The sequence below is a fragment of the Choloepus didactylus genome (genome assembly GCF_015220235.1).
Source record: "Choloepus didactylus isolate mChoDid1 chromosome 25 unlocalized genomic scaffold, mChoDid1.pri SUPER_25_unloc2, whole genome shotgun sequence".
NCBI lineage: Eukaryota > Metazoa > Chordata > Mammalia > Pilosa > Megalonychidae > Choloepus > Choloepus didactylus.
The window spans coordinates 5,137,153-5,165,147 of record NW_023637607.1 but is presented as its reverse complement, the minus strand read 5'-3'; the positions used below and the strand labels follow the sequence as shown (position 1 = coordinate 5,165,147).

General features: G+C 38.3%; 2 pseudogenes; one reads left to right on the top strand and one right to left on the bottom strand.

Annotated features, from left to right (window-relative positions):
• Positions 1-325: 325 nt before the first annotated feature.
• LOC119525658 lies at positions 326-1,065 on the top strand (annotated as a pseudogene).
• A 22,406-nt stretch (positions 1,066-23,471) lies between these two features.
• Positions 23,472-24,520, bottom strand: LOC119525552 (annotated as a pseudogene).
• Between the last annotated feature and the right edge of the window lie 3,475 nt (positions 24,521-27,995).

Genomic DNA, 27,995 nt, shown 5'->3' with positions numbered 1-27,995 from the left:
CACTGCAGTTCTCCCTTCTCCTTCCCGGAGCTGACAGCCCCTCCTCCCACGGGACTGAGCCTGGCAGGGAGGGGCGCGGGTCCCCTGGCTGCAAAAACTTACAGATTTCGCTGATCTCAGCAGTTCGACATTTTCATGAGTGTTGTATGAAGTATGCCCAAAGTCAGATTGCTCTGTGGTGTCCAGTCCATGCAGTTCCTGGCTTTCTACCTACTTTCCTGGAGGAGTAACTAAAACATACAGCTCACCAGTCTTCCATCTTGCCCCGCCTCCCTCAAGTATAACATTTTGATTCTTGGCATCTAGACTCCCTTATGCCCTCAGTATGCCAGCAGCAACTGTAGATCACAGCCAAAGAATTTGTGAAGTTTGGGCTTGCAAACTGGATAAAGAGATGAAGAAAATTCACCAAGTTATTCAAAAATATAATTATGTTGCTATGGACACTGAGTTTCCAGGTGTGGTTGCAAGGCCCATTGGAGAAATCAGGAGCAATGTTGACTGTCAGTATCAACTCTTGCAGTGTAATGTAGACTTGTAAAAGATAATTCAGCTAGGGCTGACATTTATGAATGAGCACGGAGAATACCCTCCAGGAACTTCAACGTGGCAGTTTAATTTTAAATTTAATTTGACAGAGGACATGTATGCCCAGGACTCTATAGAGTTACTAACAACTTCTGGTATCCAGTTTAAAAAATATGAAGAGGAAGGAATTGAGACCCAAAGTTCTACTTTGCAGAACTTCTTATGACATCTGGAGTAGTCCTCTGTGAAGGGGTCAAATGGTTATCCTTTCGTAGTTATTATGACTTTGGCTATTTAATCAAAATCCTGACCAACTCTAACTTGCCTGAAGAGAAACTTGAATTCTTTGAAATCCTTTGGTTGTTTTTTCCTGTCATTTATGATGTGAAGTACCTCATAATGAGGTGCAAAAATCTCAAAGGTGGTTTACAGGAAGTTGCTGAGCAGTTAGAGCTGGAACGGATGGAACCATAACATCAGGCAGGATCTGATTCATTGCTTACGGGAATGGCCTTTGTCAAAATGAGAGGAGTATGAAGATGTCAGTGCCTTTTTCTCAGTTGGTTTTTAGGTTGAGAATGTTAAAAATCTTATCACTGGCAAGTTTCTGGGCAACTCCCGTCTATATGGGACCTTACTCCTGGGGGTGTAAATCTCCCTGGCAATGCAGCATATGACTCCCGGGGATGAATCTGGACCCGGCATTGTGGGATTGGTAACATCTTGACCAAAAGGGGGATGAGAAATGAAACAAAATAAAGCTTCAGTAGCTGAGAGATTTCAAATGGAGTCGAGAGGTCACTCTGGTGGACATTCTTACACACTATATAGATAACACCTTTTAGGTTTTAATGGATTGGAATAGCTAGAAGTAAATACCTGAAACTACCAAATTCCAACCCAATAGCCTTGACTCTTGAAGATGATTGTATAACAATGTAGACTACAAGCGGTGACAGTGTGATTGTGAAAACCTTGTGGATCGCACTCCCTTTATCCAGTGTATGAATGGATGAGTAGAAAAATGGGCACAAAAACTAAATAAAAAATAGAGTGGGATGGGGGGATGATTTGGGTGTTCTTTTTTATTTTTATATTTGATTCTGATTCTGATTCTTTCTGGTGTAAGGAAAATGTTCAAAAACAGATTGGGGTGATGAATGCACAACTGTATGGTGGTACTGTGAACAGTTGATTGTACCCCATGGATGATTGTATAGTGTGTGACTATATCTCAACAAAACTGAATTTTAAAAAAAATAGGCATTAAAAAGTAAATGATATTCACATGTTTTTGCACTTGCAGTGCTGAAAAAAAAACTTAAAAAAAAAAGCTGGGGTTGGGGGGAGTGCCATTAAAAGTATTAAAATGTAAATAAATAAATAAAATAAATAAATAAATGCTTATGTACATGAAGGAATAAATAAATAACCTGGTTTATTCATTTCCTCTGCTAAAAAAAAAGTTTCTGGGCAGTAAAGTACCTATTAAGTGATGGTATAATTAGAGGTACCACTTAAGTCATATATATCTACCATACTTGAATGAAAGTATTCAAGAATATCATCTTGAAATGTAATTCAAAGGAAATGAAATAATAAGTTCTTCATGGACTCACAGCTTTAAAATTTTAAACTTTGAATCACAGCTTTAAAAACTTCGTAGTTTAAATGTAGGTCCAGCCATATTATTTTTTAGATGAGAAATGGAGGCCAGAGGCTAGTAACTTTACCCAAGATCATACAGATTCCTAGTCAGAGAACTCCTGAGTTCTTTCAGCCACATTAGTGCTGCTTCCACCAAGGCAAGGAATCTTTATGTTGAGTTTCCCCTATCATTACCTTCTCATGGGCATTAAACTGCTGCTAAAAATGGTATTTGCTCATCCCACTCTTCAGTGTTTTAATTCCAGATTTTTAGGGTGGGACTTATGCTTTTTTACTAAATTGAGGTGTGCCAGTTTGAATGTATTATGTCCCCCAAACACCATTATCTTTGATGTAATCTTGTGTGGGCAGACCTATCAGTGTTAATTAGATTGTAATTCTTTGAGTGTTTCCGTGGAGATGTGCCCCACCCAACTGTAGGTGATGTGTATAAATGCCAAGTTGACAAGGGGTGGACTGTGATGGTTAGGTTCATGTGTCAACTTGGCCAGGTGATAGTACCCAGACATCTGGTCAAGCAAACACTGGCATAACAATTGCTGTGAGGATGTTTGTGGCTGGTTAATAAACCCCCTTTTATAACAGAGAGGACAAATATCCCACGTGCAACTAAGAGTGACATTTTTGAGGAACTGCAGCCTAGAGGGGAACATCCTGGGAGAAAGCCATTTTGAAACCAGAACTTTGGAGCAAACACTAGCCACGTGCCTTCCCAGCTAACAGAGGTTTTCCAGACACCATTGGCCATCCTCCAATGAAGGTACCCAATTGCTGATGTGTTACCTTGGACACTTTATGGCCTTAAGACTGTAACTGTGCAACCAAATAAACCCCCTTTTATAGAAGCCAATCCATCTCTGGTGTTTTGCATTCTGGCAGCATTAGCAAACTAGAACATAAGGCTTACAAAGGGATTTTGAATTTCAAAGGAGTTAAATCTGAATAATAGTTGAATCAAATAATGGGCAGACCCTCTATAAGTGCCAGAAGGCAGAGATCAGTTCCTAAAATAAAGGAAGTCATTATGGAAGAATGTGAAATGTAATGCATCCCATTCTATGCTCAGGTTATATAAAGATATGTACAGGTACACCATGCTGTAAGTAAATGTGAAGAGAAGAAAATTAGTTGTGCAAAAACAGGTTTTTTTGTGTGTGAAATATTTGCAGTGGACTTCTTTTAAGTATATCCTCTCAGTTGAGTCAAAGAGACTCAACTCTTATGAGAATTTAAAACTTTTATATAGAAATGTATTAATAATAGAAAGCATAATGACTGTTTTGCCAAGTGATACTTATTCAGATGTGATTTGGGCTGTGTCCATTCACAACAAGTAAATAGAAGTTTTTGTACTTTCCAGTGCCTCGTTAGTGAATTAAAATATTCTTTTGGATTTTCAGCTTTACATTTTTAAAATGTGCCTACATGGTTCAATTAATGGTGGATTTTCTGACACTAATTTCTTTATTTTTCTTCAAGGACAGTAACTAAAGTAAATGTTCTGATTTTACTAGCAGAACATGTTTAATGGTTACTTTTTAGCCACCTCAGCCTTGCACATAGATTGAAGGCAATTTACAATCTCAAACTTTTTTTCACCCTGATTGGTTATTTTCATTCATTGTTACTCTTGAGTATTATTTTTAAAATGGAATAAAAGTGCAATTTTTCCATGATTACATATTCTTATGAAACTGGTCTAAATATTAATAGGAAAGACAAAGCATTTATACATTTTTAATGGTCTCTTTCTTTGATTTCTTTTGAGAACTACTCAAGGACATTAGTTTTATTTGCTGAACTTAAATTTGAGGCTTCAAATGAACAACATAGAAAAGAGCTGTCATTATAGTTAATGAATAGTCAGTACTTACATGGCTAAAATATACATTACAAGTGGTATCTTTTTGGTTAAAATTATCATTTTTTTTTCTTTTTTTTGAAATTCCTTTTTACATATTCTTTGGCTCTTTCTTCCTTTTTAATGTATGCATTTAGTGCTATAAATTTCCCCCTCAGTACCACTTCTGCTGCATCCCATAGGTTTTGTTATGTTGTGTTCTCATTTTCATTCATCTGTTTATATTTAGTAATTTCTCTTGCTATTTCTTCTTTAACCCACTGATTGTTTAGGAGCGTTTTGGTTAACCTCCAGGTATTTGTGAATTTTCTAAGTCTCTGATGGTTATTGACTTCTAATTGTATTCCACTGTGGTCAGAGAATGTGCTTTGAATAATTTCAATCTTTTTAAATTTATTGAGCCTTATTTTATGTCCCAGCATATGATCTATTCTGGAGAAAGTTCCGTGAGCAATAGAGAAGAATGTGTATCCTGGTGGTTTGGGATGTAATGTTCTATATATGTCTGTTAAATCTAATTCATTTATCAGGTTGTTTAGGTTTTCAATTTCCTTATTAGTCTTCTGTCTGGTTGATCTATCTATAGGAGAAAGAGATGTGTTGAAGTCTCCCACAATTATTGTGGAAACATCAATTGCTTCCTTTAGTTTTGCCAGTGTTTCTCTCATGTATTTTGTGGCACCTTGATTGGGTGCATAGACATTTATGATTGTTATTTCTTCTTGTTGAATTGCCCCTTTTATTAGTATGTAGTGATCTTCTTTGTCTCTCATAACATCCTTGCATTTAAAGAATATTTTATGTGAGATTAATATTGCTACACCTGCTTTCTTTTGGCTGTAGCTTGCATGAAATATTTTTTCCATCCTTTCACTTTCAATTTCTTTGTGTCCCTGTGTCTAAGATGAGTCTCTTGTATGCAACATATTGATGGTTCATTTTTTTGATCCATTCTGCCAATCTATATCATTTAACTGGGGAGTTTTATCCATTTACATTCAACATTATAACCATGAAGGCATTTCTTGAATCAGCCATCTTATCCTTTGGTTTATGTTTGTCATATACATTTTTCCCTCTCTCTATTAAAATCCTTTAATGTACTCATACCAAATCTCTTCAGTACTGAACCTTTCTCCATGTCTCTCTCTCCTTTCTTTGTTTTTCTGTCTGTAGTGCTCCCTTTAGTATCTTAAGTACAGTGGGTCTCTTGTTAGCAAATTCTCTCAGCATTTGTTTGTCTGTGAAAAATTTAAGCTCTCCCTCAGATTTGAAGGAGAGTTTTGCTGGATAAAGTATTCTTGGTTGGAAACTTTTCTCACTCAGAATTTTAAATATGTCGTGCCACTGCCTTCTTGCCTCCATGGTGGCTGCTGAGTAGTCACTCCTTAGTCTTATGCTGTTTCCCTTGTATGTGGTGAGTTGCTTTTCTCTTGCTGCTTTCAGAACTTGCTCCTTCTCTTCCATATTTGATGGTGTGATCAGAATATGTCTCAGAGTTGGTTTATTTGGATTTATTCTATTCGGAGTTCACTGGGCATTTATGATTTGTATATTTATGGTGTTTAGAAGATTTGGGAAGCTTTCCCCAATAATTTCTTTGAATAGTCTTCCTAGACCTTTACTCTTCTCTTCCCCTTCTGGAACATCAATGAGTCTTATATTTGGACGTTTTATATTATCTATCATATCCCTGAGGTCCATTTCGATTTTTTCCCCATTCTTTCTTTTGTGCTTTCATTTTCCATTCTGTCATCTTCCAGGTCAGTGATTCATTGTTCAGCTTCCTCTAGTCTTGTACTATGAGTATCCAGAATCTTTTTAATTTGGTCAGCAGTTTCTTTAATTTCCATAAGATCATCTGTTTTTTTATTTAGTCTTGCAATGTCTTCTTTATGCTCTTCTAGGGTCTTCTTGATGTCCTTTATATCCTGTGCCATGCTCTTCTTCATGTCCTTTATATCCCATGCCATGGTCTCATCGTTCATCTTTAGTTCTTTGATTAGTTGCTCTAGGTACTTTGTCTCCTCTGATCTTTTGATTTGGGTGCTTGGGCTTGGGTTATCCATATCATCTGTTTTTTTCATATGTTTTAAAATTTTCTGTTGTTTTTGGCCTCTTGGCATTTGCTTAACTTGATAGGGTTCTTTTAGGATTTGTAGACCAATTGAAATCCTTATCTCTAATTTGTCAGATCTGCAGCTTCGTGGAGTACACTTTAACTAACCAGCACGTGGCATCCATGAGCCACCTGTTCCCCTCAAGCCAGTTCTCCCCTGCTTTGTCTTTGTGGTGAGTGGGGGAGTGAGTCTTGTGGGGTCCAATTGGTGCACCAAGCTTGCGTGTGTAGTTGGTGTTGCCCACCCTGTATATGGGCATGTGTCTGGGCAGTCGGCGGTGGGGGGGGGGGCAGTTCTAACAATCAAATCTTCCTGGTGTTCTTGGAGTTTTAAAGCTGCTGCAGTAGTCTAATCCTTCAGTTCAGTCCTGCCACAGTTTGTCTCTGCCACTGACCCACAAGTCCTTGGTATTGGCGTATGGCCCCTGAGACTTACAAGTGGGTCCCTCTTCCAGGCCATGCACCCCCTGGTCCTCTGTTGAGGGATGACACATTGGTTTGTTTCCCCTGTACATTCTTTATTCATGATATTACAATGCTGTATCTAGGTGGTCCCTTTTAAACAAAACATTATTTACAAAACAGGGTATTATTTGTTTTTAAAGCTTTTGTAAATAAAGGCTTCAGAAATGTTTAAATAAATAGATTGGGGTGATGAGTGCACAACTATATGATGGTACTGTGAACAGTTCATTGTGCACCATGGATGATTCTATGGTATGTGAATATATCTCAATAAAACTGAATTTAAATTTTTTTAAAAAGTCACTTGACTATCAAACTAAGAGATTATTAAGAATATAACGAGAGAGCCTTTAGTAATTAGCTGTTTTATATTCCTTATATCTTACCTAGTTTACATCTGCATTTCTCTACTTGACACATGTGCCACTGATTCAGAATAACCAGATAACCAACTCCATTCAATTTGTGTGTGTGCGTGTATAATGCTCAATAAGGCAATTAAACTTAGAGAGAGAAAATTAAATAACTCTAAGAATCAAAGTGCTTTGTGTGTCTGTTGATGTGATTTTCTCACTGAAATATTTTTACTTCCTCCCTCCTTTACTTTAAGACCAAAGGAATGCAGTTTCAAAAATACTGGTATTAAGAAACCATACAAAAGAAAATTCAAACTGAATCCTGAATCAAGGATTTTTTTTCGAGTTGACTTGTTTGAAGAAAATGCTTAAATAAATACTATTTTCAACAATCAATGGAAAATAAAACTCTGAAAGAAAAAAAAAAGCCATAGAGGTGAGAAGGCAGTGGTATGGCATATTTAAGGTACTGAAAAAGAAAAACTGCCAGCCCCAAATTCTTTATCCAGCAAAACTGTCCTTCAAAAGTGAGAAAGATACGTGGGACATGACTTTCAGGGGTGTACGTCACACCGGCAACATGGGACATGACTCCCAGGGATGAGCCTGACCCTGGCATCATGGTATTGACAATATCTTCTTGTCCAAAAGAGGGGAAAGAAATGTAACAAAATAAAGGTTCAATGGCTAAGAAATTTCAAATAGAGTTCAGAGGTCATTCTGGAGGTTACTCTTAGGCAAGCTTCAGACAGATATTGCAAATTGCCATGGTATGTCAAGCCACAACCAACAGTATTCCTGAAAACCCAAAAGAAAACCCAGGGCTCTATCTAAGACTCTATAAAAGTTTTACTTATTAAGTTTATCTTCCAGAAACTTAAAACCTCCAGATGTCCCTATCTCAGAGAAGCCTGGAAACTTAGAGTTACCAGTCTCTCCCAGAATATCAACCAGTTCCATCTCCATTCTCCATAATGTTGACAACCCTTTCAACATGAAGAAGTTAGAATGGTCATTGCCCAAATATCCCTTTAAGACTGACAAAATGATCAAATGAGAGGGAGGAGTTGTAACAGAGAAGTTACAATTTAACAAATGATTATGACTACTGAATCATTATATAGGTATTTCCTTTTAGTTTCTTGTGTGTTAGAGTAGCCAAAAGGAAATACCTGAAATTTTGGAACTGTAACCCATACTTTACTTTGAAATTTGTTCTATAACTACCTGTTGAATTGTATTTTGAAATTTATCACTTTTCTGAATATATGTTATATTTCACAATAAAAATGTTTTTTAAAAAGTGAGGGAGAGTTTAAAATATTTACAGATAAACAGAAACAGAGCGTTTGTTAACAAAAGACCTGCCCTACAAGAATTACTAAAGGGAATTCTGCAGGTTGAAATGAATAAAACAGGAGAGAGGCTTGGAGTAGTGTGAAAAAATGAGGATCATCAGTAAGAATAACTAAAAGAGTAAAATCAAAACCCAATAGTCAAGAGTTGTATCCTCAATATACAACTCTACTCTCTAATTCCTATGAGTGAGAATATAATTGAACAAGAAAAAGGCATCTTTCCTGATAATTGGCATGCAAAATAGTGAGTGATAAAGTGAGACAAAAGCAACATATACAGGGGAGACAGAAGATGTGGGAGCAGAGAAGGTGTATTGTACTGAGGCTAGGTTGATATCTTTTCAAATTGGTAGGTTATATATTTAGGTTGTGTAATATAAATCCCAGAGTAACCACAAAGAAGTTATTTAAAAAATATACAGAAACAGAAATGCAAAAGCGATCAGTCAGATACATGACAAAAGATCAACCATACAGAAAAGGAAGTTGCAGTAAAGGAAAGGAGAGACCAAAAAATGATATGACATGAAAACCAAAGGACAATATGGCTGAAGTAAGTACTGCCTTTACAGTAATAACACTGAATGTTAATGGAGTAAACTCCCCAATCAAAAGACACAGATTGGCAGAATGGATAAAAAAGCATGATCCAACTGTATATTGTTTACAAGAGACTAAACTCAGATCCAAAGACACAAATAAATTGGAAGTGAAAAGATGGAAAGAGATATTCCATGCAAATAGTAACCAAAAAAGACTTTAAATTAAAAGTTGTTATAAGAAACAAAGGACACTATATATTAATAAAAAGGTCAATCCACCAAGAAGATCTCCCTGCTGTCAGATTTTCTGGGTATATCCCAAGTAGTGAGATTGCCAGGTCCTAAGGCAACTCTATACTTAGCTTCCTGAGGAACCACCAAACTGTCCTCCATAACAGCTGTACAATTTTACATTCCCACCAGCAGTAAGTGTTCCAATTTCTCCACATCCTCTCCAACACTTGTAGTTGGCTATTAAATAACATACTACTAAACAATCAGTTGGTCAAAGAAGAAATTGCTAAGAAAATCAGTAAATATCTTGAGACAAATGAAAATGAGAACACAACATATCAAAACTTATGTGATGCAGCAAAGGCAGTGCTAAGAGGGAAATTTATAGCCCTAAATGCTTACATTAAAAAGGAAGAAAAAGCTAAAATCAAAGACCTAACCACACACCTGCAGGAACTAGAAAAAGAACAGCAAGCTAACCCCAAAGCAAGCAGAAGGAAAGAAATAACAATGATTATCACAGAAATAAATGATAATGAGACTAAAAAAACAATAGAACAAACAAAACCGAAAGTTGGTTCTTGAAATAGGTCAGTAAAATTGGCAAACCCCTAGCTAGACTGACAAAGAAAAAAAGAGAAAGACATGAATAAATAAAATCAGAAATGAGAAGATGGACCTCACTACTGACTCCACATAAATAAAAAGGATCCAACGAGGATACTGTGAACAACTGAACACCAACAAATTAGAAAGCTTAGAGAAAATGGACAAAATCTCAGAAACACATGAACAACCTACACTGACTCTAGAAGAAATAGAAGGCCTTAACACACCAATTACAAGTAAAGAGGTTGAATCAGTAATCAAAAACCTCCCAAGAGACTGACAGCTTGAGGTGCTGAGCCCTCTGCCTTGGGGTTGGCCCTTATGAAGCTTGTTGCTGCAAGGAGAGGCTAAACCTGTTTATAATTGTGCCTAAGAGTCTCCCTCAAGTGCCTCTTTGTTGCTCAGGTGTGGCCCCCTCTCTCTCTCTAACTAAGCCACCTTGGCGGATGATCTCACTGCCCTCCCTCCTACATGGGACTGACTCCCAGGGGTGTGAATCTCCCTGGCAGTGCAGGATATGATTCCCAGGGATGGGTCTGAACCTGGCATCATGGGATTGAGAACATCTTCTTGACCAAAAGGGGGATGTGAAATGATATGTAATAAAGCTTCCGTGGCTGAGAGATTTCAAATGGAGTTGAGAGGTCACTCTGCTGGACATTCTTACATACTATATAGATAACACTTTTTAGGTTTTAATGTATTGGAATAGCTAGAGGTAAATACCTGAAACTATCAAACTGCAACCCAGTAGCCTTGACTATTTAAGATGACTGTGTAACAATATAGCTTACAAGGGGTGACAGTGTGATTGTGAAAACCCTGTGGATCGCACTTCCTTTATCCAGTGTATGGATGGTTGAGTAGAAAAATGGGGACAAAACCTAAATGAAAAATAGGGTTTGATGGGGGAGTGATTTGGGTGTTTTTATTTTTATTTTTTATTCTTATTCTGATTCTTTCTGGTGTAAGGAAAATGTTCAAAAATAGATTGGGGTGATGAATACACAACTATAAGATGGTACTGTGAACAGTTGATTGTTCACCATGGATGATTATATGGTATGTGAACATATCTCAATAAAACTGAATTAAAAATAATGAAAATGTAAAAACAAAACAAAACAAAACAAAACAAAAACCTCCCAAGAGAATAATTAACAGTTCTGAATATTGTGTGAATGTCGTAGAAAGGGGACATTTAGAGCTATGTATGTCAATAGAAGGAAGGTTGGAGGTTAAAACATGGGAATGTATAACACAGTGAATCTTGTGGTAGACAATGTCCATGATTAACTGTACAAATATAAAAAAGTTCTTTCATGAACTAAAGCAAATGTACGACATATTGCAAGGAGTTAATAATAGAGGTGTATATGGGAAAAAATGTACCTATTGCAAACAATGGACTATAGTTAATAGTAATGTATTAATACTTTTTCATCAACAGTAACAAAATACAACACCGATACTACAGGTCAATAATACATGAGTTAAAGGGGATGGGGGGATCCAAGATGACGGATTAGGAGAGACAGAGCAAAATTCTCCCCCATGTAAAACACTAGATAAAGGACAGAAAGTGCTCCAGAAAAACAGCTCTAGGGTTCTATTAGCTGGGAAGGGACTCCTACACCCATAGGGACTGTGTACTTGGAAAAACTGAGAGTCTGCTTTTGGAGATGGGTGAGTTTTTGGCCTAGAAAGCTGCTGGGGAATGGGCAGCTGAGGCCTCAGATAAGTGGACCTATGGCCGAGAGCCCCCCGTACCAGGGGCTGGCCATTGCAGCAGGCAGACAAGAGTGGAAGGGGGTAGGTTTCCATGCCCTGAGCAGCCATCTTTGCAGCTGGTTAGGAGACATCCCTTCACAGCACCATGACTGAAAGCTTCCTTGAGGGAATTTGGGATTCAGTGGGATTGCAATGGCATCCACTCTTCCTCCACAGAAGCCTGCCTTGTGCGCAGCCTAGAGGCAGGGGTGCTGCATGGAAGTGCCAGGAGCTCTACACCAATCTCATGGATCTGTGGGAGTCCCACAGAAAGGGACTGCAGGGCATTTGAACTGGACAGGGACATGCCAAGTCTGCAGACCCAGAGTATGCCACCTGTAGCCGTGGGAAAGGCTGGGACCACTGTGTCTTGGAGTGGTCTCCTTGCCAAATTGCATAGGGCATGCTCCCCACCCACAGGGCTGGCATTTCCACTGCACACAGAAAATTAGTGCACTAATAGGACCTCCACATGGTTTGGACCCCCAATTAGTGCATAGATGAAGTTGGGGAGAACTGGCTTGAGGGTAAGAGGTGGCTCGGGAGTGCCGTCTGCTGATAGGTCAGGGAAAGTCCACTCCACCAAGCTGTAGCTCTGTGAAATTATAGATAAGTGTTTAAATAAGTCTGCCTATCCTAAAAAAAACCCTATCAAGATAAGCAAATACCAAGAGGCCAAAAACAACAGAAAATTATAATGCATATGAAGAAACCAGAAGATAAGGATAATACAAATGCCCAAATTAAAAAGCTAGAGGAGACAGAATTTGGAGCAATTAGTCAAAGAAGTACTCACAAACATCAATATCATGGCTCAGGATATAAAGGATATGAAGAAGACCCTAGAAGAGCATAAAGAAGAATTTTCAAGAATAAATTAAAAAAAAAACAGATCTTATGGAAATAAAAGATTCTGTTGATCAAATTAAAAAGATTCGTGAGACACATAAGACCAGATTTGAAGAAGTAGAGGAAAGAATTAGTGAACTTGAAGATAGTGTGATGGAAAGTGAAAGCATGAAAGAAGAATGGTGAAAAAAAACAAAAATTTGAAGTAGATATCAGGGAAATGATGGACAACATGAAGCACACAAACGTAAGAATCATCACTGTTCCAGAAGGGGAAGAGTTAAAGGACTAGGAAGAGTATTCAATGATATTACTGGGGAAGACTTCCTAACCCTTCTGAATGACATAAATTTGCAAATCACAGATGCCCAGTGAACTCCAAATAAAATATATTCAAATAAACCTTCTCTGAGACATATTCTGATCAGATTGTCAAATGCTGAAGAGAAGGAGAAAGTTCTGAGAGTAGCAAGAGAGAAGAAATTCACCACATACAAGGGAAACAACATAAGACTAAGTAGGGACTACTCAGTGGCCACCAAGGAGGCAAGAAGGCAGTGGTATGACATATTTAAAAATCTGAAAGAGAAAAATTTCCAGCCAAGAATTCTTTATCCAGCAAAGCTCCACTTCAAATTTGAGGGAGAGCTTAAAATTTTCACAGACAAACAAATGTTAAGGGAATTTGCTAACAAGAGACCTGCACTACAAGAGATACTGAAAGGAGCTCTACCAGCAGAGAAAAAAAGAAATGAGAAACAGGTCTGGAGAAGGGCACAGAACTGAAGAGTTTTAGTAAGGATAACTTAAAGGAAATAGAGAGGAAAAAATATATCCAACAAATAAAAACTGAAGGATAAGATGGCAGACTCAAGAACTGCCTTCACAGTAATAACATTGAATGTGAATGGATTAAACTCCCCAATTAAAAGATATAGGCTGGCAGAATGCTTTGAAAAATATGGACCATCAATATGCTGCTTACAAGAGACTCGTCTTAGACCCAGAGACACAAAGAAATTGAAAGTGAAAGGATGGAAAAAATATTCCATGCAAGCTACAGCCAAAAGAAAGCAGGGGTAGCAATATTACTCTCATAAAATAGACTTTAAATTCAAGTATGCCATAAGAGACAAAGAAGGACACTATCTACTAATAAAAGGGAAAATTCAACAGGAAGAAATAACAATCATAAATGTTTATGCACCCAATCAAGGTGCTCCAAACTACATGAGATAAACATTGGCAAAACTGAAGGAAGCCATAGATGTTTCCACAATAATTGTGGGAGACTTTAATACATCACTTTCTCCTACAGATAGATCAACAAGATAGAGGACCAATAAGGAAATTGAAAACCTAAACAATGTGAAAAATGAATTAGACTTATAAGGCATATACAGAGCATTACATTCCAAATCACCAGGACACACATTCTTCTATAGTGCTCATGGAACTTTCTCCAGGATAGATCGTATGCTGGGGCATAAAACAAGTCTCAATAAGTTTAAAAGACTGAAATTATTCAAACCACATTCTCTGATCATAATGGAATACAACTCGAAGTCAATAACCATCAAAGATCTAGAACATTCACAAATATCTGGAGGCTAAACAACACACTCCTAAACAATCAGTGGGTTAAAGAAGAAATTGCAAGAGAAATTTCTAAATGGCAACACAACAAATCAAAACTTAAGGAGTGCAGTGAAGGCAGTATTGAGGAAATTTATAGCTCTAAATGCATACATTAAAAAGGAAGAAGGAGTTAAATCAAAGAACTAATGGAACAACTGAAGAAGCTAGAAAATGAACAGCAAACTAATCCTAAACCAAGTAGAGGAAAAGGAATAACAAGGATTAAAGCAGAAGTAAATGGTATAGAGAACAAGAATAGAGAGAATAAATAAAACCAAAAGTTGGTTCTTTGAGATCAACAAGATTGACAAGCCCCTAGGTAGACTGACAAAATAAAAAAGAAAGAAGATCCAAATAAACAAAATAATAAATGAGAGAGGGGACATTACTGCAGACCCTGAAGAAATTTAAAAAATCATAAAAGAATACTGTGAACAACTGTATGCCAACAAACTAGATACTTTAGAGGAAATGGACAATTTCCTGAAAACACATGAACAATCTAAACTGACCAGAAAAGAAATAGAAGACTTCAACAAACCAATCACAAGCAAAGAGATCCAATCAGTCATCAAAAATCTTCCCACAAATAAAAGCCCAGGGCCAGATGGCTTCCCAGGGGAATTCTATCAAACTTACCAAAAAGAACTGAAACCAATCTTACTCTTTCAAAAAATCAAAGAAAGTGGAACACTACGTAACTCATTTTATGAAGCCCAAATCACTTAATACCCAAACCAGGTAAAGATGCTACAAGAAAGGAAAACTACAGGCCAATCTCCCTAATGAATATAGATGCAAAAATTCTCAACAAAATACTTGCAAATCGAATCCAAAAACACACTGAAAAAATTGTACACCATGACCAAGTGAGGTTCATTCCAGACATGCAAGGATGGTTCAACATAAGAAAATCAATCAATGTATTACAACACATTAACAAATCAAAAGGGAAAAATCAAATGACCATCTCAATAGATGCTAAAAAAGCTTTTGACAAAATTCATCGTCCTTTTTTGATAAAAACATTTCAAAATGTAGGAATTGAAGGAAACTTCTTCAATGTGATAAAGGGCATATATGAAGACCCCACAGCCAGCATATCACTCAATGGTGAGAGTCTGAAAGCCTTCCCTCTAAGATCAGGAGTGAGACAGGATGCCTGCTGTCACCACTCTTATTCATCATTGTGTTAGAAGTGCTAGCCAGGGCAATCCGGCAAGACAAAGAAATAAAGGGCCTTGTACCAGTTTGTATATATTATGTCCTCCAGAAAAAGCCATGTTCTTTGATGCAATCTTGTGGGGGCAGACCTGGTAGTGGGGATTAAGTTGGAACGTTTGGATTAGTTTCCATGGAAACACGCCTCACCCAACTGTGGGTGGTGCCTCTAATTGGATAGTTTCCATGGAGGCATGGCCCTGCCCATTCAGCATGGGCCTTAATTAGTTCACTGGAGCACTATATAAGCTCAGACAGGAGTGAGATTGCTACAGCCAAGAGGGACACTTTGAAGAATGCGCAGAAGCTGAGAGAGTAGCTGCAGATGAGAGACAGTTTGAAGATGGCCATTGAAAGCAGACTCTTGCTCAGGAGAAGCTAAGAGAGGACAAACACCCCAAGAGCAACTGAGAGTGACATTTTGAAGAGGAGCTGCAGCCTAGAGAGGAACGTCCTGGGAGAAATCCATTTTGAAACCAGAACTTGGAGCAGATGCCAGCCACATGCCTTCCCAGCTAACAGAGATTTTCCGGTACTATCCTCCAGTGAAGGTACCCAATTGTTGATGTGTTACCTTGGACACTTTATGGCCTTAAGACTGTAACTCAGTAACCAAAAAAAACCCCTTTATAAAAGTCAATCCATTTCTGGTTTTTTGCATTCTGGCAGCATTAGCAAACTAAAACAGGCATCCAAATTGAAAAGGAAGAAGTAAAACTGTCATTATTTGCAGATGATATGATCCTATATCTGGAAAACCCTGAGAAATTGACAGTATAGCTACTTGAGCTAATTAACAAATTTAGCAAAGTGGCAGGATACAAGATTAATGCACATAGCTCAGTAATTTTCCTATACACTAGAAATGACCTAACTGAAGAGACACTCAAGGAAAAGATTTCATTCTCAACAGCAACTAGAAAAAATCAAGTACCTAAGAATAAACTTAACCAAGCATATGAAAGACCTCTGCACAGAAAATTATATAACTTTACTAAAAGAACTAGAAGGGGACCAAAAGATATGGAAAAATATTCCATGTTCAGGGATAGGAAAGCTAAATGTCATTAAGATGTCAATCCTACCCAAACTGATCAATGCAATTCCAATCAAAATTCCAACAGCTTACTTTGCAGACTTGGAAAAGCAAGTTTTCAAATTTATTTGGAAGGGAAAGATGCCTCAAATTGCTAAAAACATTCTAAAAAAGTAAAACTTGGGAGTACTTACACTTCCTGACTTTGAAGCTTAGTATAAAGCCACAGTAGTGAAAAACAGCATGGTACTGGCACAAAGATAGACATATTGACCAATGGAATCAAATTGAGAATTCAGAAATAGACCCCCATATCTACAGTTGACTGATCTTTGATAAGGCCCCCAAAGCCACTGAACTGAGACATAACAGTCTCTTCAACAAATGGGGCTGGGAGAACTGGATATCAATATCCAAAAGAATGAAAGATGATCCCTACCTCACACCCTGCACAAAAATTAACTCAAAGTGGATTAAAGGCCTCAATATAAGTTACAGTACCATAAAACTCCTAGAAGATAATGTAGGGAAACTTCTTCAAGACCTACTACTAGGAGGCTGCTTCTTAGACCTTATACCCAAAGCACAAGCAATGAAAGAAAAAATACATAAATGGGAACTCCTCAAAATTGGACAAATTTAGCAAAGTGGCAGTATACAAGATTATCCTTCTGTGCTTCAAAGGAATTTGTCAAAAAGGTGAAAAGGCAGCCAACTCAATGGGAAAAATATTTGTACACCATGTTCCTGATAAAAGACTGATATGTATATAAAGAAATTCTACAACCCAATGACAATAGTACAAACAGCCAAATTATAAAATGGGCAAAAGATATGAAAAGACATTTCACTGAAGAGGAAATACAAATGGCTAAAAAACACACGACAACAATGTTCATCCTCACTAGCTATTAGGAAGATGCAATTTAATACCACAATGAGATATCATCTCACATCAGTTAGAATGGCTGCCATGAAACAAACAGGAAACTGCAAATGCTGGAGAGAATGTGGAGAAATTGGAACTCGTATTCATTGCTGGTGGGACTGTATAATGGTACAGCCACTCTGAAAAACATTCTGGTCGTTCCTTAGAAAACTAGATATCGAGTTACCCTTTGATCCAGCAATTTCACTTCTCAGTATATACCCAGAAGATCTGAAAGCAATGACATGAACAGATATTTGCACACTGAGGTTCAGAGTGGCATTATTCACAATTGCCAAGAGATGGAAACAATCCTAATGTCCTTCAACAGATGAGTGGAAAAACAAAATGTGGTATATACATATGATGGAATACTATGTAGCAGTAACGGGGTCATGAAACATATGACAACATGGATGAAACTTGAAGACATAATGCTGAGTGCAATAAGCCAGACACAAAAACAGAGATATTGTATGTTACCACCAATGTGAACTCTGTGAAAAAATGTAAAATAAATGTCATGTTGTAGAATGTAGGGGACCTAGAGATAGACAGCTATTAGTGAAGGGGGAACAATAATCTATTAAGAACAGATAAGATATCGAGGGTAATCTTAATGATATGGGAATGCTCAGGAATGACTATGGTTTGGTAATTTTCTTGAAATATGGTAGGAATAAGTTGGAAGAAATGTTATTTTAGGTTATTTGTTTTTCTTATTCCTTTGTTTTGTTTTGCTTGAAATGTGTTCTTTATTTTTTATGCAATTTTATTGAGATATAATCACGTAACATACAACATTCAAAGTGTACAATCAGTTGTTCACTGTATCATCATATAGTTGTACATCACCACAATCAAACTTTGAACATTTTCATAACTTCAAAAAATAAAATTAAAATTAAAATTAAAAAGAACATCTAAAACATCCCATTCCTCTCCTCCCCCCATTTTTTCATTTACTTTTTTTTAATATAGTTTGAGATTTATTCACACACCCTACAGTCATCCACAGTGTACAATCGATTATTCACAGCAACATAATACCTTTGTGTGTTCATCACCAGAATCAATTTTTGAACCTTTTCTTTACTCCAAAATAAAAAGAAAAGCAAAAAAATACACCTAAATCTTTCCATCCCCTCCATCCCACCCTATTCTTCTTCTAATTTTTGTCCCCATTTTTCCACTCATCTGTTCACACACTGGATAAAAGGAGTGTGAGCCACAAGGTTTTCACAGTCACACAGTCACACCATGTAAGCTACATAGTTATACAATCGTCTTCAAGAATCAAGGTCACTGGGTTGCGGTTTGACAGCTTCAGGTATTTCCCTCTAGCCATTCTAGCACACTAAAGACTAAAAGGTGATATCTGTATAGCACATAAGAACACCCTCCAGAGTGACCTGTCGACTCCATTCGAAATCTCTCAGTCACTGGAACCTTATTTTGTTTCATCTCTCTTCCCCCTTTTTGTCAAGAAGATTCTCTCAATGCCACAGTGCTGGGTCCACGCACATTTCCAGGAGTCATTTCCCACATTGCCAGGGGGATTCACCCCCCTGGGTATCATGTCCCATGTACTGGGGAGGGCAGTGAGTTCACCTGCTGAGTGGGCTTCAAGAGAGAGGGGGCCACATGTGAGCAACAAAGAGGCTCTCTGTGGAGGACGCCTAGGCACAATTATAAGTTGGCTTATCCTCTCCCTTGTAGCAACAAGCCTCACAGGGGAAAGCCCCCAGAATGAGGGCTCGGCCCATTAAATTGGCAGTCCTCAATGTTTGCAGGAAAATCAACAATAGCCCAGGTGAAGAAGTCCAACATTTCCACATTTCTCCCTAGTTAGTTGGGGGACCCTGCAAATATACTTATACTCTCTGCCCATATCACTCTGGGATGTATTGGGATTCTACCCTAGCCAAATCCCACTTCCCATTCACTGCTCCCTACACATATGGTGTTCAAACAAACCAATTATAAAAGTTAAATTATCTAGTGTGCTACAGAAAATATAGCTCTTGCACCAGATAAACATCTCCCCCCTTGGTCTCGCACAAAAGTTGTTTTAAAACCCAGTCAGTATCATCCCTTACCCTTGCATCTGATTTGCCTTAGTCCTAACCATATCCTCTTCATTCATATCTCCAATTTTTTTTCGAAGGTAATTTTGAAAATTTAATGCCTTAAAACCAAAGTAATGACTCATTCATAAAGAAATGACAGAAATAATTCTTAGAAAATAGAAGAAAAGACAAATGTATGTATGACACTAATGTAAATGTTTTTAACAAATAGAAAACTCAAAAGCCATGCAACATAAAATGGTTATATTTGAATACACAAGTTCTGTACAACCAAAAATAAAACAGCAGAATCAATTAAGTGGAAAGAAAACATGGTATTTCTTGTGCAGTGTATGAAAGTCAGAAGACTGACACTGCTCATCATAAACGAGCCCTTAGAAATCAGTAGAAAGTAACTATTATTTCAAGAGAAATGAAAACATTCCAAGAATAATGAGAACACGGAAGTGAAATACAAATGACTATTCATGTGATCATGATCAAGTTTGACTGCCTTACATTTAGAGGGAATTTTCATTCAAAATGCATATTTTCCTTTCTTTTGCCCCAGCAGTTTCAATTCACAGGAATTATTTCAATAAAGTACATAAAAATCTATTAAAGAACGTGTCATCAATAAATTTACATATCTTAACAAGAGAGGTAAAGCCATATAAACAAATTAGAACAAGGGGCTCAAGAAAGGGGTAAAGGAGAAAATAAATTATGATCCCCCAAAACACTACTTACATATTGTTTATGAACATACCCAAAAGAATGTGAAGAAAATCCCATCAACAGCAGATAAAACTGGGGAGTAGAATCAGGAGGAGAAAAGATACTTCAGAAGGAAAAATATTTTACTTAAAAAATTAGCATGTCTTCTAAATTTATTGAAAACTGATTTTTATGACTAAGCTTTTAAAATTTATCCAGTGGTAAGTGAGATTTGGAAACATATGCACTTTGCACTTATGGGGCCACTGGCATGGAGCCGTCCATTCCGTCGCCCCGAGCTTCTCTGGGTACTAATGTCTCTGACGTTCTGGTTCCAGGGATTTAGTCCAGTGAGAACAACGAAAGCAGTCAACATGCTGGGTTAGAATTCATTATGATGATACATGTGGGTCACTTTATAAATGAGCTTTTTCATTTCTCAGTCCAGTTTTTCTCATCTTCATGGAGTGCCTACTGCCACACACGCAAAGGAGGAGGAGTCTGCAAGCCTTCTTAGGAAGAGTGTATCTTAGTTTTGGTAAAAGTGGTGGTAGAAGCAATGTTATCATTTTCCCCTGTGGTCCACACCTGCCTTACAATCATATTGCCAAAGGTTATTCCTGGAAGTGAAGAATGCTGCAGTGAGGAGTTGAGCAAAAAATCATTCACTGGTGGTGTCATTCTTGGTATTAAAAAAAAGATGGCAAAGGTATACCTTCTTGGAACTACCCTCTCCTGTGGTTTGCAATTAAGACTTATGAATTAAAGATCTCCATTGAAGGGTGTTTCTGATGATGTCAGCTGTTCTTAGGTTATCTACAAATGTTTTTCTTGTTTCATGATCCCCTCCAATCCCATCGTCTAGCTGCTTCTTTCCTCAGGTGATCCAATACGCTTTGTTTTAATGTTTTAAGACTCTGCTGCACTAGTCTCTAGATTGCATGTTCTTTGTGTGATTGTTCACAAAAAAAACATTCATAACAGCCACTGGGAAAACAAAGCTGAATAAAACAGTCAGAACTCTGAAGATGTTGAAAGGCAAGCATGAGGGGAGGTACAGACTGTCTCTTTAAAATTCCCTCTGTTGTTTAAATGTTCCTTTTCAAATATCTTTTAAAATTCAAATGCAGACCATAGAAGCAGTTCTTGTGTTTCCACCTCTCTGCCATGTATTCCTCCAGACAATTTTCCATTCACATATATAATCACGTATCTCCAATTAAAGTCTGAATTCTTTTTCAGCTTTTCCAACAGTTGCCATATGGGGTAATACTAACCAAGTTCTAGCTTCGAATCTCAGGTGTCTCACAGATACCCAAAGTTCCAGAGACTGACTGGGTTATACACAAGGAGCTCAGCATCACAGGATTTACAGATAACCATTATAACTCCTAAATAGATGTGACTGCTGTAAGAGCTTACAATCTAGGGACCATTGCAATCAGCATTCCCCTGATGAACTGTGCCCTAAAATTCTGTTCTCAGAGTTTACACATTATAGTTTGTCCATATTAGTGAGGCATTATAATGTTTGTCCTCTTGTTTCTCGTGTGCTTCACTCAAAATGCTGTACTCAAGATCCATTCACCTAGTTCCGTGTCTCACAGTTTCATTCCTTACTGTAGCCAGTCAATATTCTATTGTAGGCATACACCACAGTTCACCATTTTGTTCATCAGTGTATTCTTAGACCACCTCTGTCCATGGCAAATAGTGAATACTGCCACCATACATACTGGCATGTAAATGTAAATTAGTGTCCCTGCTCTCCAATCTTCCAAGTATATACCCCATACTGAGGTTGCAGGACCTTGAAACCCCCACATACCTAGCTTCTTTTGGAACCACCACACTGTCCTCCAGATGGGCTACACCATTCTACTTCCCCACCAACAGTGAATACATACATCTCTCTCTCCAAGTTCTCTCCAGAACTTGTGTCCCTCTGTTTATATTTTCCCTAAAATTTTATAGGAACATATTTAAATACAATGCAATCATCCACAGTATACAATCATTTACAGTATCATCATATTATTGTGCATTCATCACCACAATTAGCACTTACACATGTTCATTACTCAAAAAAAGAATTGAAACAAAAGAATAATAAAAAGGATAAAAGAAAAAGTAAAAATAAAATAAAATGCAGCAATAAGGTCAGTCAACAACACCACTACCAGGAATCTCATACCTCTCCTCTGCACCCCTCCCCCCCCCAAGACATTCATCTTTGGTATATTGTCCCTGTCACATTTAATGGGAGCTTACTACAATGTTACTGTTAACCCCAGACTCCAGTTGCATTGGGTATATTCTTTCCCCCAATACTAACTATCCACTTTTCAACATCCCAAAAGGTTACCATTCATCTGTTCTCCCACATATAAAAACATTTTTACATTTGTGTATTTACTCACTATCACTGACCACTCCGGGTTTCACCAAGCTACACAGTTCCAGTCTCTATCGTCCATCCTTCCCTCTGGTATCACATATACCCCCAGCCCTCCTCCCTCAACCCCACTCAGCACTGCACTATCCATTTCTGGATCTACACAGTCAATATGTTCGACTATAATCCTTCAGCATCAAGTTCCTGATCTCTACCAATTTTCTATCTCCCAATGACCTGTGTTCTCAGCTTTATGTTTGCTTGTTTTTTTAATTAGGAAAAAGGTTAACAGGAAAGCACTGCCTTCTCTGCAAAGAGAGCATCTCCTGCTGGTGGGCACGTGAGAGCTGGGAAATTGGTGAAGTAAGAGCATTTTCCTCAGTACCTGTTTTCCCTTTAGTCCCCAACTTATGTCTATACTCCTTGGAGCTGTCCTGCCCTCTGTTCCTTCACCTTTTTTCCTTGCCCTGGCTCATCTCAACATATTTCACGCCTCCTTGAGCACAGCATGGTAATGCCTACATATTGGGTTGTGCCTCAGTTTCTCCCTTTCCTCTCCCTGTCTCAAGGTGCTTGAAGGCCTCTCACTGCCTGCCCTCTCTCTGGCTCCCCACACCCCCTGGCAGAGATACTTCCCTCGCCCCCAACTACTATCTGAGGGTGCTGAATCTTGAGGGTGGGGTCACCCCTGTGAGGGTCAATGCGGTGTTGGGATTAGGAGGGCCAAGCTTTGGAGAAAGTTATGCCCCACCCCCAGCTGGAAGCTGCACCCTATGCACCCTGCAGATTCCCGCTACCTTCCCAATGCAGCATCCAGGGTGGGCGCCCTCTAGCGGCTACTCTGAGGAACTGCATTATTGGAGTCCCTCCGAGTCCCAAAACCCACCGGAAGAGGAGGATGTGAGGACCTCACCTTCCACCTGTGCTCCCCTGTCCAAGCATCCTTCTCAGTTTAGGAGGAAGAAATGCCTAGATGGCTGAAAGGAGAAATTCAGACACCTGTCCAGGGCCTGGCGTATTAATAAAGAGAAAGAGAATGTCTGTCTTGTCACAGGCCTGGGTTGCTGGCCCTCTACAGTGTCCACGAGGGAGGTGAGACTTGTCGTAATCACAGCTTACACTCTGGCATCTGAGCAGAGGCAGGAGTTTTCAAGTCTGAGATCCTGAGTTTGCTCCAAGTCCTCAGGGTGGTGCAGAGTGAGCAGCAGCTGGTATGTGGCTGTGCCTAGCATGGTACCCACTAGGGGGCTATCACAGGCACCCTCCACCAGCAATGACCAGCACTGAAGACTTCAGAGCCCCAGCCAGCTACACAGGTAAAAAGCTGGGGGCCCAGATCAGGCAGGGTTCAGCTGGAACCCACAGTTGGCACCCATGGATGGCCCAGTGACTGGGATCAGCAACCCCACTGCCACAGCCTCCAGACCTGCAGGCGCTTCTTTGTTCCAGGTGTCCAGGATGGCCAAAATCCTCACAGTCAGGATCCCAGTACCCAGAACCTGATCCACAAAGCCATTGTTCAGGGACAGATAGGGGGCAGGGTAGGTAGCAAAGACAGAATCTGTCTCCTTGGGGCCAGACACTCTCAGGTTCCCACTTGTATAGTTCTGTAGGGCATCATAGGACATAGATGGTGGCTCCTGAGGCACAGAAAGCAGATAGCAGCTGCACCAAGGTGTAAATGGGGAGTTTGGCCCAGGGGAGGCAGCCCAGGAGACATATGGCCAGGGAAAAGGCTGGATTCAGGTTGGCAAACCCTGAGACATTGCCGTCCATGTAGATGGTTACCATCATGGCCAGAGAGCCAGCCAGAAACATGGTGAAGACGTTGCCTTTGTTTCTCCGCTGGTGACAGCCTGGGCTACAGCTCCCTGAGTGAGGGGCAGAACCACAACACACCCAGAAACTCTGCCAGGCACTGTCAGGCCAAGAGGCTCTGAATCCAGAACTGGTCCCTGACTGCAGCCAGGCACAGAGTATGGGCCACGGTGGGGATGCCTGTCCACCATTCCTTCTGTCTGCAGAGGCACTACCAGCACAGCTACTGCAGTTTTGAGGCTGGGCAAATGTCCAAATCAAGGAATCATCAAGGTGATGCTTTTTTCCTGAAGATTGGCGATCCTTGGCTCCTCTGCTACGTGGCAAGACACAGGCCATGTCTGCTGGTCTCTTCCTTCTCTCCCAGGTTTCTTTGTTTTCAGCTTCTTGCTTCCATGACTTCACCAACTGACTTTTGACAAGGTCACCAAGTCCACTCAATTGGGAAAGAATATTCTCTTCAAAAAATGGTGCTGGGAGAACTGGATGTCCATATGCAAAAGAATGAAGGGTGACCCCTATCTCACACCATATACAAAAATTAACTCAAAATGGATCAAAGACCTAAATAGAAGAACTAGGACTGTAAAACTCCTAGAAGAAAATATAGGGAAGAATCTTCAGGATCTTGTGTTAGGCAGTGATTTTTTAGACTTTACACCCAACTACAAGCAACAAAAGAAAAAATAGATAAATGGGACCTCCTCAAAATTAAAAACTTATGCCTCAAAGGACTTTGTCATGAAAGTGAAAGGACAACATATTCAATGGGAGAAAATATTTGGGAAACATATTTGATAAGGGTTTAATATCATAATATATAAATAAATCCTACAATTCAATAATGAAAAACAACCAACTGAATTTAAAAATGGGCAAAGACAAGTTGTCAGGGGAAGGCTTATTGTAAAGTTATCTAAATTGTAAGCTCTTACAGCAGTCATGTCTATTCCTGAGTTGTAATGGTTAACTCTAAATTCTGAGATGCTGAGCTCTTTGTGTATAACCTGGTTGTCTCTGGAACTAAGTCACACTAAAGGGTAAAGGATGATAATGACAATAGTTTTTTTTTTAATTCATTTTTATTGAGATATATTCACATACCATGCAGTCATACAAAACAAAGCATACATTCAATTGTTTACAGTACCATTATATAGTTGTGCATTTACTGTGTTTTAAAACCTCAACTTCTATGTGAGACTAAAGGAAGAGATGTTTATTTGGTGCAAAATCTATATTTTCTGTAACACACTAAAAATTTAACTTGTGTGGTCAGTTTCTTCAAACACCATAATTACATGGAACTTTGAATGGAGTGACATCTGGTTGGTTTGTACAGATTAGTGTGAAACCCCAATATATCCCAAAGTAATTTGGGCAGAGAATAAAAATGTATTTGCAAAGCCTGCATGAGGGACTTGGGAATATACAGAAATATTAGACTTCCTCACCTGGGGAATTACTGATATTCTCACAAGCATTGGGAACTACCAGTTTAGAAGACTGTGCCCTCGATCTTGGGGCTTGCCCTTATGAAGCTTGTTACTGCAAAGGACAGGCTAAGTCTACTTATAGTTGTGCCTAAGAGTCTCCCCCAGAGATCCTCTTTTGTTGCTCAGATGTGGTCTTTTTTTTTTTTTTTGATTGTATTCAAATTTTTATTTTTTGAACAGAAAACTTAAGACAGTGATTTTAAATAAAACAATACATTCTGGACATTTTTTTGACAGCTCATTAAATTTGGACTCCTACAGTTCTGTTGTGATGCTTTCTTCAACATCTGTATTATTTATCACTTCATCATCACTCCAAATATGCTAAACAGAGAATCATTCTGTCTGCTTCCATGAAGCGTCATTTGAAGGAAATACTCTACTACCACTTAAAGCACACATACAGAACAGTCATTTTTTTATATTTACAAAACACAAGAAGTCTGTCCGGCCATTTTGGTTGTGTTGTCACATTGCCCACACTGAAATCGGCATAACACTAAGTAATAAGCAAGATTTCACTTCAGCAGTGCAAAGAATGGCATCAACCAAACTTAATTAAACAAATCAACAAATTACAAACATGGTCAGCAAAATTCAATCTGTGTAATAGTGATTTAAGAAATAAACATGTAGTGGGTCACGACTAGACTGGTTTTTTCACTGTGCAACTTCCCTCAGGGAACAATACTACCTAATTCACAGAAAGAAAGGAAAATGCATCAAAGCCTTTGTTCATGAAGAAAATGCCCTTCAAACAAATTCATCATAAGGCAGGGAAAAAAAAAGTTGGAGGAAGCATTTTGGCCCAGAGAAAAGTTTAAACATAATGCGTGTACATACTATATACACATTTACAGATATAATGAAATTTAAACCATGAATACAGTCATTAGACAATTAAACAAATTGGCTCAGTAAAGTGAAAAGGTGTCCATTTCCTGTAAATATGGAGTTATTGCTAAAATGCTACACATTATGCTTTGACATGGAAATTACAGGAACTTCGAATTTCAAGCTGCCATATTGCCAGTGTTAGCCCTGCAGGAGGCAGTCATATGAACAACATGCCATCCAATTCTAAAGAAAAAGCATAAATACAACTACAAAAAGAAAGGAAAAAAAATTAAAAAGGAAAGGCTTATGCACTGTACCTTACATTTTTGCCTATTTTTTAAAAAAACAAAAACAAGTCCAGTTCACCACAAGTTAAGCACAACCTGACAAGCAAGTTTAGCGACCTGATAGGAAGAGAAAAGTGAAATACAGCACGCATTTACAACTAGCACTGATGTAGTCTATTCTGTCATACAAACTTGAGTACAAAAATCCAATTTAAATAAGACTGGACTAACCATAATAGTATATATATTAAAAAAAAGAACAAAAAGCAAACACAACACACATACTCACAGTAGACCTAGTTTGATACTGGTTAAATTTAACAGTAAAACTCATCTTGTCCCTCTTAATACTCTACTGCAATTTATTTATTGATGGCTAGAATTGTTACTTACTTTAAAAAGATATTAAATACCTGTATAATGAAATTACATTCTTATTAACAATAAGACATACTGTGTAAGAAAATAGCTCATGTGTGAAATGTGTCTGAAATGCGTTTTTCCTCACAACTATCAAAATATCCACTCACACTAAAACAAAGCCATCCCCAACCCCCCCTGAAAAAAAAAACTGAGAAAAGATGGGGTTGGGTGAGGAGCAGGGAAAGGTTTAGCTATACTAGTTACAGCACAGTGATTAACAATGGTTCAAGACAGAACCAACAAGAGGTGGTCAAAAAGATGCCTTCAATACATGGCTACAAGTAAAACACAGACTCGGCCACTTTTGGTTCATTGCAGTGAGACCAAAAAAATATCTCTCACAGATTCATATAAATACTAGACTCCAGCTCGTTTATTATTATTTAAGTTTTTCTGTTTGTTTTTGCAAAGCCTAGCTACCTTATTACAATTTATATTTGCTCTGCAACAACTACAAGAGGTAGGCATAAAGCATGAAAAAGTTTCTCAGTTAGTACCTCACCATGGTTGTTCACTGCACAACAGTATTTACTCTAGACGTGAAAACTGATTATCTTTTAGTCTTTTCTAAATCCCCAAATTAAGCTGCTGCCATCCATAAATGTTCTGCAAGACTGTACTCACAAATAAGAAACTTTCTCTACTGAAGGATACTGTCATAGTGGTTGTTGCAGAGCATTCATACATATATATATACACACATATATATATATAATTTATTTATTTATGTTTTAAAAACCAAACAAACAACAATAACAACGACAACAACAA